The 11,149-nt window shown below is 40.2% G+C and overlaps 1 non-coding gene across 1 annotated transcript; it reads left to right on the forward strand.

Annotated features, from left to right (window-relative positions):
• The first annotated feature begins 402 nt into the window (after positions 1-402).
• LOC144586161 (U1 spliceosomal RNA) lies at positions 403-565 on the forward strand. Its single transcript, XR_013540921.1, has one exon. It is a non-coding gene; the product is annotated as a U1 spliceosomal RNA (small nuclear RNA).
• The last annotated feature ends 10,584 nt before the right edge of the window (positions 566-11,149 follow it).

An 11,149-nucleotide genomic window follows, 5' to 3' on the forward strand; every position in this document is an offset into this window, starting at 1 on the left:
CTCCATACAAATGCATTGAAATCTACCATATTGGAGAAAAGCAATCCCCTCACCTGCACTACCTTTGGAAATGCAGTGGGTGTCAGATGGCCTTTCCCTGTCTTTCTCTCTCTCTCGCAGCAAAGAAAGAGGGGGAAAGGAGTCAAAGCAGCCCCCTGGCTCCTGATAATGGTGACTCCTTTTGCCCTGTTTCTGGGGGAGAAAAAGAGGAAGAATGCAATACAAGACATCACCAGGACTTGCTGCCTTTGCAATGGGTCCTGATGAGGAAAAAAGAGATGAAAAGGATTCTAGAAAGACCAGGGAAATCACAAATGTAATCCTCCATTAACACAAATTATGCAGTTGAGTTCCCCACATTTGGGGAAATCATAGGGATCAGGAGGTGCAAGGGCCATTCCAACTCATACCTTGCAGGGGAAATACCATGTCATAAAAGTGGTTTTCCCAGGGTGAGGCTCATCCATTGCACTTGGGGTGTGCTGATCCCTATGATTTCCCCAAATGTGGGGAACTCAACTGCATAATTTGTGTTAATGGGGGATTACATTTGTGATTTCCCTTGTGTTTTTACAATCTCTTTACCCTTTAGTTCCTGGCTGTTTTCATCATCCTCTACCATTTAAATCTGCAGCCACAGCCCCATTGATGATGCTTTGGAAGATGTTTTTTCCCCCCACTGGAACACATTAATTACATAAGACCTACTTTTTTATCCCAAAAAAGTGGGGGAGAAAGTGTATGCTGCTGGCTTTCCAGGAGGCAGACCCTGGAAAGCCAGCAGCATTACACTTTCTCCCCCACTTTGTTGGGATAAAAAAATTAGATCCAATGTAAGTAATGTGTTCCAATGGGGGGGACCATCTTGTAAAAGAGGGTCCAAAAAACCCATCTTCCGAGGCAAGGCCCCAAACATCGTCCAGCAAAAATTGGCCAGAGGAACAATTGTTTTGTGAAGTGCAACATCACTCAAAAAAGTCATCGTCTAGTGAATTTGTCATTTTGCGAGGTAATCGTCTAGCGAGGCACCGCTGTACCACCAACTCAGAACCAATCTCTTTAACAGAGACCATTTCATGTTCAATAATAATCTTCTGAGATTATGTCAGGGTGGCAAATAGTTATCTGAGAGCATGAATCTTTAAGGCTAAGATATTTTATGCCATTGCTACAAATATTTTCTGCTGAGTTTTCTAGTAAAATAGGATCACACTTGATTAGGAAACATTGTACCACTCTTGCTTCAGGAATGTCTGGGCTCTCTGCCAAGTACGTTTCCTTAGCAACAGTGCTGTTGCCAGTAGCTTCAGCTGTTGAAGACTGAAGAAGAAATACCTTTTTGGCCTGACTGTAATTTTCATTTTTAAGTTGACTGAAACTCTTATTCGAGTCTCACATTGGGCCCAAAAATGTCTTTTCTCATCACAAGCACAACATTGTTTACTGGTCTTAGGTTCAGTATAACGGGTTTTATTAACCTTTCCCTCAGAACTATTAGATTTCAAAGGACTATGCTCTGGGGATGAGGGTTTCACTTTAAAATGGCTTCCCTTAGCTTGAGTCTGACTGAAGTAATTTCCACTGGATTGGGATGTTCTCCTACTGTTGTCCCATCCTTTTATGTCAATTTTACCTTAGAGAGTCAATGATCTCTGATCTCGCTAATTGAATCAGCATATTCAGATGCTTGTAGCACATTTTTAGGATACTTGTCCTTGACCAGATAATACAATTCCCCTGGCAAAATTGAATACAATTGTTCTAATCCAATCACATTTTTCATTTGTTCTAAGAGACATGTTCCTGCTCCAGCCATTTATTAAGATACTGTGTCAAACGTGCTCCAAGCTGGGCAAAAGACTCTTCTGGTCTCTTTGAAATTGATCTAAATTTCCTTTTGAGGTTCTCTGAATTAATCCCAAATCTGGAATACACCATTTTTCTATAAACCTCAATATCTCTAGCTTGCTCCAGAGGCATCTGTGAATAAAGCTCAGATAAAACTCCACTCATTTGTGATCTTAAAATTATCATCCTCTCATCATCTTTAATCTCAAAGTCCCAACAAGCTCTCTCAAATTAAATCAAGAAAGATCCTTCCGATATTGGGGAAATTTCTTTAGGTAGATTTTTGAGAGATTTTCTCACTAGAATTATTATTACTTTGAGCAGCAAAAAATTTTCATCTCAATTTGGAACTGCATTTCCCTTTGCCTGGTTTCTAGCTCAAATTCCCCTCTTCTATTTTCTTGCTCAAATTCCCATTCTCTTTGCCTTTCAAATTCTCTGATTTTTTTCTTTTTCCAATTCTAGCTCCAATTCCCTTTCCTTTTCTCTTTCTTTGATTCATTCTTTAATTTCTAGTTTCCTGAGTTTGTATTCTCATTCTAGTTACCATTTTTCAAAATCTTGGGAGCTTTGGATATTTTCTTCCTCTGAAGCAATTAATACAAGTCCCTCAGTTTCTACCTCACTCTGAATTTGATGGTTTCCATTTCCCTCAGCATCGTGGAGCTCAGCCTGTACCTCCATAACTTACTTTTTACTTCTTTTGGGCGGCACAAACAATGCAATTTCTTATTAACCTGGACTGGTTCTTTTTCCTCACAAAAGCCAAAAGTACAAGACCTTTTACTCTCTTTCAGTGGCTTCCCCTCTAACTACAGTGGGGTCTTGACTTGAGAACTTAATCCATATTGGAAGGCAGTTCTCAAGTCAAAAAGTCTGTAAGTCAAGTCTCCATTGACCTACAGTGCATTGAAAACCAATTAATCCCATAACAAGCCGTTTTTGTTCCATTTTGGTTTTTTTCTGGTCTGTAAGTCAAATCTCAGTCTGCAAGTCAAACCTAAATTTTGCGGCCAGAGAAGTCTGTAACTCAAAAAGTCTGTAAGTCAAGCCGTCTGTAAGTCAAGGGTCCACTGTAGGTTGCAGTTTTCCAAGCAGCTTGACTCAGCCACTCCCAAGCTCACAACCCTTGCCACAATATTTCCCTGTCTGGATTATTTTTGTCTCCAGAGACAAGAATAACTTTTGCTTAGCATTTATTATTCCCTCCGATCCATTTTGACCTAGGCTTCCACTCTATCCGCCACTGCCCTTTACCCTCAGAGCTCTGGATTTTGAACCAGTTACTTGGTCTTGTAATAAATCCTGAGGTAAAAATTGTTTCTCTTCAGTAGGTATTTTTCCTTCTCTTAGGATTCCACAGATCTGCATCCAGAAGCCCCAAAACTAAATCTTCATGAAGACTCTAATGGGTAACCACTTCTTACCACAGATTCTAACCCCTTCTAGCTAGGAATACCTTTCAACTCAAGCCCATTCAAATTTGACTGGATTGTTTCGTATCCCAGTGCTGTGCCACCAATTGTCACGATTCCATGTGGTCCCTGCTTGCTTCACCAAACTAGCTCATGCTACATGACCCCCAGCTTCCACCAGTTGATTACATCAACATTACCTATTATTAATGATAGATGTCCAGGCCATATGTCATTTTAAAAGAACCAAACAGAAATTGATCATTATTACAGATGCTGATAGAATAAGCAATGTTATTAACTCTTACACATTCTCCTTTATCCCTCTCAACCACCACTCTCCCGCCCAAACTCCAAAACTTTCTCTCAATCTCTTCAACTCCCTAATTCTCCATCTTAAAACCCTATCTGAACTCCTCCTCCTCCAGCTGAGTCTCTTATACCTCATGACTCTGCCCCTCCAGCATTCCCATTGGTCTATGCAAATAGCATATGAATATTCATGACCCGGGCGAAAGCCACATTAAGCCAATTCAATTTTTCACTGGATTGATTCATATCCCAGTGCTGTGCCACCAGTTCATCATGTTCCCGCCTGTTGCTTGGTTGTTTCATCAATCACAGGCACAAGCTACATGTCATGTTGCCACCAGCAGTTGATTACATCAACATTGTTTATTATTAAAAAGAACCAAAGAGAAATGATGATGAAGGTATAATCAACATTGTTAACGCTTAACAAAACATCCTTCTTCATATACTCTCAACCGCCAACCTTCTCTCTACTCCAAACTCCCAATTCACCCAATCCTCCAATCTCTCAAAACACAAATCCTCTAATCTCTGATCTCCAATCTAAATCTCTCTTCCCCCTGCAGAGATTCTTATATCTTGTGACTCCACCTCTCCACCACTCCTATTGGTCCATGCAGATAGCACATTAATATTTATGACCTAGGTGGATGCCACAAGAACCTTCAAAAGACTAATAAAACATGGTTATTTAGACAGGCCTTCCCAGATTTTAGAACATCCTGATAGTGCTTTTAGTAACCAATATTCAACCCTTTGCCATGCTTTTATTCTGTTATTTCTTAATTTGTTTTAGTTGCTGTTATATTTTGTTTGATCGTTATTATTTGTTTTTATGTTGTTGCTTTTATTTCTGTCTTTGTAAACCACCCAGAGTGGCCTTGGGAGCCAGATGGGCGGTATAAAAATCAAATAAATACATACATAAATAAACACCTGGATTACCCAAGACTGAGAAATACTGAACTACACATTCCTATTCTCCCTAACATGGAGGAGGCTATATTAGTTCAAGTTACGCTTGAATATAAAAAGCAGCTTGTAGAGCTCAAGCAATGAAAACATCCAAAAGCAACTAATAAACCAATCTCAGTGTTGTCTCTAAATCCACTTCATCCCCGATCACCCTGCAGCCTGTTTCACAAATGACAATACTACATTAGTCACAGATCCCACCTCTCAAACAACCACCTATCCAAGAGCTTGAAAATGTAGTATTTGATTCTCTACAGTTCCCAGAATCCCTCAATCAGCATGGCCAATGAGACTGATGCACTCCTCTCAAACTTTTCTATTATCTGCTGGAAGAAGAGAAAATGAAGCTCAACTGAGAAAGGGACTCACAGGTCCATTATATGCCACAGGTTTTTCTGACATTGCCTGCTATGTGTTGAATGTCAACCGGCTTTAGGAAAAAGAAGGCTGCTGGATAGAACTTGTGGAAGATGGGCAACAAGTCAATTTGGGATGTGAAAATACCCATTCTCTGCCTCTGAAAGGCTATCAACACAGTGGATTGGTTCAGAAATCGATACATTGCCTAGACTTGCAATGCCTTTTTGGTGCATGTGTGCACATACACCATGGGTGTACAAAGAATACAGTGGGGTCTCTACTTAAGAACTTAATCCGTATTGGAAGGTGGTTCTCAAGTGGAAAAGTTCTTATGTAGAATCTGCATTTCCCATAGGAATGCATTGAAAACCATTTAATCCGTATCTGCTCTTTTCCGTCCATAGAAACTAATGGGAAGCTGCTATTCCGCCTTCTACCACTAGAGGGGGAAATTTTTTCTTTTTTTTTCCCCCTTAGGTCAGGGAACAGTGTTAAAAGCACTTCTGACGAAGCTAATTTTGAAGCAATGGACTGAAAACCAATTAATCCGTTCTGGCTGTTTTTTTGTTATGTAGAGGTGCGTTTGTACATTGAAGCATTAGTTCCCATAGGAACTAATGCAAAGCTGGTTAATATGTACTCTACCACTAGGGGGAGAATTTTTTTTTAACCTAAGATGACCTAAGGTTAAAAAAAGAGCAAGAAAGGTTTTTTTCCTGTTCTTATCTTGGATTTTTGTTCTCAAGTAGAAGCAAAATTTAGCAAACGGAGCTGTTCTTAAGTGGAATTGTTCTTAAGTAGGGACGTTCTTAAGTAGAGACCCCACTGTAGTAGTAGTAATAATAATAATAATAATAATAATAATAATAATAATAATAATAATAATAATGATGATGATGATGATGATGATGATGATGATGATGATGATGATGATGATGATGATGCTGATGATCCATCAAGTCAATTCTGGTTTATTGCGCTCGTGTCCATAGTTTTCCAGATAAAGAAGGGGTCTCCAAACAATGGCATATGGAATAAGAATCCGGATGGGCAAGGGTGTATGTGTACACCCGCTCGCACATTCCACTGGCTCTCAAAATGTGAAAAATATACAATGTGGCCCTCATGCTTAAAAGAGAAGTTTGACAAGAATGAGACTAACAGTTTCCTATACTTGGAAGATTTATAGGACCAGGCTATTGGTGTCAGGCCAGTATATAAGGAAGCCATCATATTGTCCTTTCTAAGGAGTTTGAGTTCAGAAGCACTCCACATCTGAAAACCTAGGGAACTGCTCTAGGGAGCAGAGTTGAAAAGCTCAGTGCCCAGCAAATGGATTTTTACATAGGATTCCATCTGGCTACTACTGGATACAGAATGCTAGACCAGGAAAATGCTGAGACTGATCCAGAGGGGACGTAAGACTCTGCAGTAAATTATTGTATGCATTTTTCATAGGAGAAAATTTTTTTCCCTCCCCATTTGGAATCAGCAATGTCCATGAAGTTTTGTAGACACCATGACTATTTGTCATTATGAAAAAATTCTTTACAGGAGCCTCCATCCATAATTCAGTTCCCTTCACATTTGCTGACTTCAGTGTTGCTATCCTTTCAGTTCCCTGTCTTTGACTGGAAGTACAAACACCTAATGACAGGCCGTTTGGGGAACCATCCACTTTTGGGTGCTCTATTCTTCATCAACCCAAGAAGTAAATTTCCCAAAATTAGATAGAAAAGTGAAGAGGGGATATGGAAGATAATTAGCAATATTTCAGTCAGTGTATATGTAACACAAAAGGTGTGCTGGCCTGAGTGATTTCAGCTGCTTTTATTCTCTGTTTGTGCCATAATTTCTGGATCAGGGGGCTATTTATTTCACCTGCTCTGAGTAGGTGTCGCGGCTGATCCTCAGAGCTCATAAATTTTAACTTGGATAGCCCTCCCTGGCAACAGCCAACTAGAAGTTGTCTAAAACAGTTTCTAGTTTTGCAGGAGACAGATGGGCCCATAGGAAAAAATATGTGCAAGTGTGAACAGTCTGCTACAGGCTGAAAAGCATCTTGTAGATTTTAAAAATAAACAGTGCTGCAACCATAGATGCAACAAAATCAATTTGTTATCTGTCCCTTGCATTCAAAATCAATTGCCTCAAGTAGCCACCTCACTTTGTCTGATGGGGAATATGAATCTAACAGTTCAATTTACAACTGGAAGTAGTCAATGAAATAGGTTTGTCTTAAGAGAGAGAGAAGGCACACTGGGTTCAGGCTAAGAAGGAAATGGTCTGCTTGAACCCCTAGCAGGTTATTATTGAACATCAGAGTCACATGGCTAGTCCCTATGGATGACAAATACTATATAGCAATATAATGTTGGGTTCATACTAGCACTCCAAATCTTGAACCCTTAAGAGTTTCATAGCATGCTAGGTTTCAGGAGGTTAGGTGGAAGAGGAAAAAAACTGCTACTCAACACACCTTTGGGAGTATTGTTAGAAAAACTGAATTTGTTTAGTGTGAACCTAGAAGTTTCCTTTCCAAATAATGAAATATGTCATTGCAGTATTTTAAAATTGTTATGCATTCAACATCCTTTGAATTCTCCTGGCAAACAGTTTAACAATAAGAGATCCTGGGCTTAATTTAATTTGGGGTCCTATTCTTGCCAGCAGAAAGGGTGGTATGAATAAGGTCTTATTGGGCATTTATTGCACTGAAGACAAAACATTTTATGTTCTTTATTTTAAAATGACTGGCAGACAATGCTTAGAAGAATTGATGTAATTGCATTTGATAAAGATTTAGATAGGTCTCTTTGTGGGTTAATATATTGTGGTTTAAAAGATCTGCATGCCTGTATTTAGGTGGCAACAAAGAAAAAGTGATTGTGTAAAGATCAACTCAAGACTTCAGCTTTGGTATGTGCTTCTTGAATATGGAGGCTGCAGCACCTACTTTCCTTGTGACATATGTGCAGTGGTGTCCTAATCAAAGTTATCTCCTGGGCCTGGGTCCAGTTTACCTTAAGCACCAGTGTTACTGCATTTTCATTTGATGTTGCAATGTCCTGAAACATTCATATAGTTGTTAGTTCCCTTTCTCCTTCTGGAACACAGGGATCAGGTTCTGAAGTTTACTTCTCAGTAAACAGCGAACTTTTACAAGGACTCACATGCCTGTAAAATTCTCAGGATGTTTAAGGCAATCTGCCATATTAGTCTCTGTCCAATGTTGCCACTCTCATTTTCATCTCTTACTAAAATCAAGACAGTAGAGATCAAACCAAAGATTAGACAAAGCATCTAATTGTTTCTGTTTGTCCTATACATAGATAAAGCAAACTGTGGGGGGTCTGACACCAAAACGAAGTGCTTGAGTTAAGGAAGCTTTTTCTTCCTGACACCTTCTGTTTTCACAGTCAGCCCCTTCAACTCCCATCATCCACTGCTGTTACACCAGAAGAAAGCTTGTGAGACTAACTCTCATTGTGATTGCCCTTTGTCAACTTATCTGAAGCAGTAAGGAGCAGTCTCCAGCCGAGAAAAAAACAACCTTTTTCAGTTTTGTAAGCAATTTAATCTATGTACGTATATTCTCCACTACAAGAAGGCATATCAAAATATTTCAAAGAATTAAATTTTGAAGGAAATCAGTAAATGGCTTTTGAATATTGCCTTTTTAATGACAACTTGATTCACACTGATTCTAGGATCAAAGGATACTCTTTTTGAAGTACCTCTGAATATTGTTAAGACGTTTTGCTTTTTAATAATCAAAACTGAAATCAGATAGGTCCGGTGATCTCCATACTTCCCAATGAGCGCCATATAAACCTAGTAATTGTCATTCCAAGAGAGAAAAGAAAAACTGAAAGCATCTTGTTCATAAAGATACTCACTTGACATATAAATACAGTAGGACCCCCATATTCATAGGGGATCAGTTCCAAGGCCCACTACAGATAGTGAAAAGCATGGATTATAGCTAACACAGTCTGTCAGACCCAGGACTCCCCTGTACCTTTATCTTGATAGGGCTTCTATGAGTAACAGCAGAGTTGAAATCTTCTCTCCTTTCTCTGCTGAAGACTGAAGAGGACTTTCTTCTCTCTCATACACAGTCTCAATGGCTCTAAGGGTTTTCTTCAAAGACAATGAAGGACCCATTCCCTTGTTTTGCCTGGGGGTCTTGAGGAAAGGACTAGCTGGAAGGCAGGAAGGGGTGGGAGGTGGAAAATCTCTCCCAGGGGGCAGTTTGGCTTCAGGCTTGCATTCCTCCTCCTGCCTCACCAGCCAATCCAGCTCTGAGTTTTAAAACTATGACACTGCTCTGGAGGGAAGCTGCCTCAAGCTGCTGGGAGACCAGGGGAAATGATGGTGGTTCCCTCCAGTGGCCAGTCCGATAAGTATACCTTACATCCACGTTTGTAGGTACAGTATTTTCATTTTATATTTTTAGTACATATCTGGAAGTTGAGTCATGGCAACTGGACTTCTTATTAGGTTGAAACATTCCGCTACTCTTCTAAGTAGCTTCTTCAGCCTGAGGAATGTTGGTAGGAGACCCTTGATATATCCTACATATTATATCCTCAACTTCCAAATAACCTCACCTGAATGACTGGAAGTCTTCACAGATTTTTAGTACATATATTCAGCCAGCAGATAGGTGAATCAGTGGATATTGGTCCAGTGGACAGGGGGATCCTACTGTAGCAGAACTCTGGACTCATGGGCTGGTATTCTATTCACACAACTATACCTGTGTACAACTGATGATGTCATCACTAGAGGTGTTTTTTTAAACACTTCTGTCCTGTGGCTCCTATGTAATCCCTTACATTGGCTAGAAGCCACAGGCACTGTGAAAAAGAAAGAAATCTTTAATTATCAAAAATTGCAGCCATCAGTAGTTACTAGAGCATAGTTACACAAAAACAATTTAAGTCACTGCGTTGCAGTTTCCAATATATTTCCGTATACGTGGGGGCGCTGATAGGTATTGAGCCTTTCCCAGAAAAAAATTGAACTAGGAAGCTGGAACTGCCACACTATTTTACATATTCCCCCAAGAAGTCAACGCACTTGCGACATCTGTCCTTCATCTTCTTTAAGTCCCTGCAAATATAATTCTTCCGACTGCTGGTGTAACTACTCATTTGCAGCATTAGTAGCCTCCAGAACACTCCCAAATCGTTGTCCCTTTAGGTGTTTTTTGAGTTTGGGGAACAGATAATCGTCAAAAGGAGCCAGGTCAGGAGAATAGGATGGATGGGGCATCATTTGAAAGCCTAAGGATGTCAGTTTTGCCATTGTTTCACCTGCAGTGCGTGATGAGGCTGTAGTGTTCACGCTAAGTTATGCAATAAGATATGTGTTATCCGTGAGTTATATGCTAATGTGGTTAAGAGGTGGGGCCACAAGAGATGCTGAAAGGCGGAGCCTGAGAGAGGAGGAGACAGTTGAGTCTGAGTTCAGTCTATGTTAGGAATCAGAGAGAGAAGGATAGTTTGGGGTCTGAGGAGTGATTAGTCTGAGTGTAAACTGTGAAAATTACTACAGAAGTTTAATATTGAAGCTTGAGGAAACTTGAAGAATGTGCTTATGAATTGTTCCAGAAACCAACTGTAATCAATAAACCGGTTCTATTAAAAAGTCAGCATTGAATGGACCTTCGTCTTTTCTAAGTAAAGTAAGTTGTTAAGGAGATCAACTGGTGGCAGTGTGTCCAGAGATGCTTTGGTTTGCCTTTGTGAGCTCTGTGTTTAGTGAGACAAACAGGGGCCACGAGGGCAAACGCCACAGAGGCGTTGTCATGCAACAGGATGACACATTTGGAGAGCTTTCCTCGACGGTTTTCCTTGATGTTTTGTCTCAACTTCATCAATAAAGCACAGTAATATTTTCCATTGATGGCTGAACCCTGTTGGAGGTAGTCCACCAGCAGAACTCCCTTCTTATCCCAAAAAACTGTTGCCATTTGTTTCTGCACCGACCTTTGCACTGGGAACTTCTTTGGGCTGGGGGAACCACTGTGCTTCCATTCCTTAGACTGTTCCTTTGTCTCAGGATCATAACAGTAGATCCATGTCCCATCACCAGTTACCAATTTGCCCAGGAAATCTGACTCATTTCTTACAAAATGTTCCAAAACAGCCACCAATGACTCCACATGTTTCCTCTTATGTTTGGCTGTCAAAAGTTTGGGGATCCACTTTGCTGCCAGCTTTCTCATTTCC

Source organism: Pogona vitticeps, chromosome 1 (genome assembly GCF_051106095.1).
Source record: "Pogona vitticeps strain Pit_001003342236 chromosome 1, PviZW2.1, whole genome shotgun sequence".
NCBI lineage: Eukaryota > Metazoa > Chordata > Lepidosauria > Squamata > Agamidae > Pogona > Pogona vitticeps.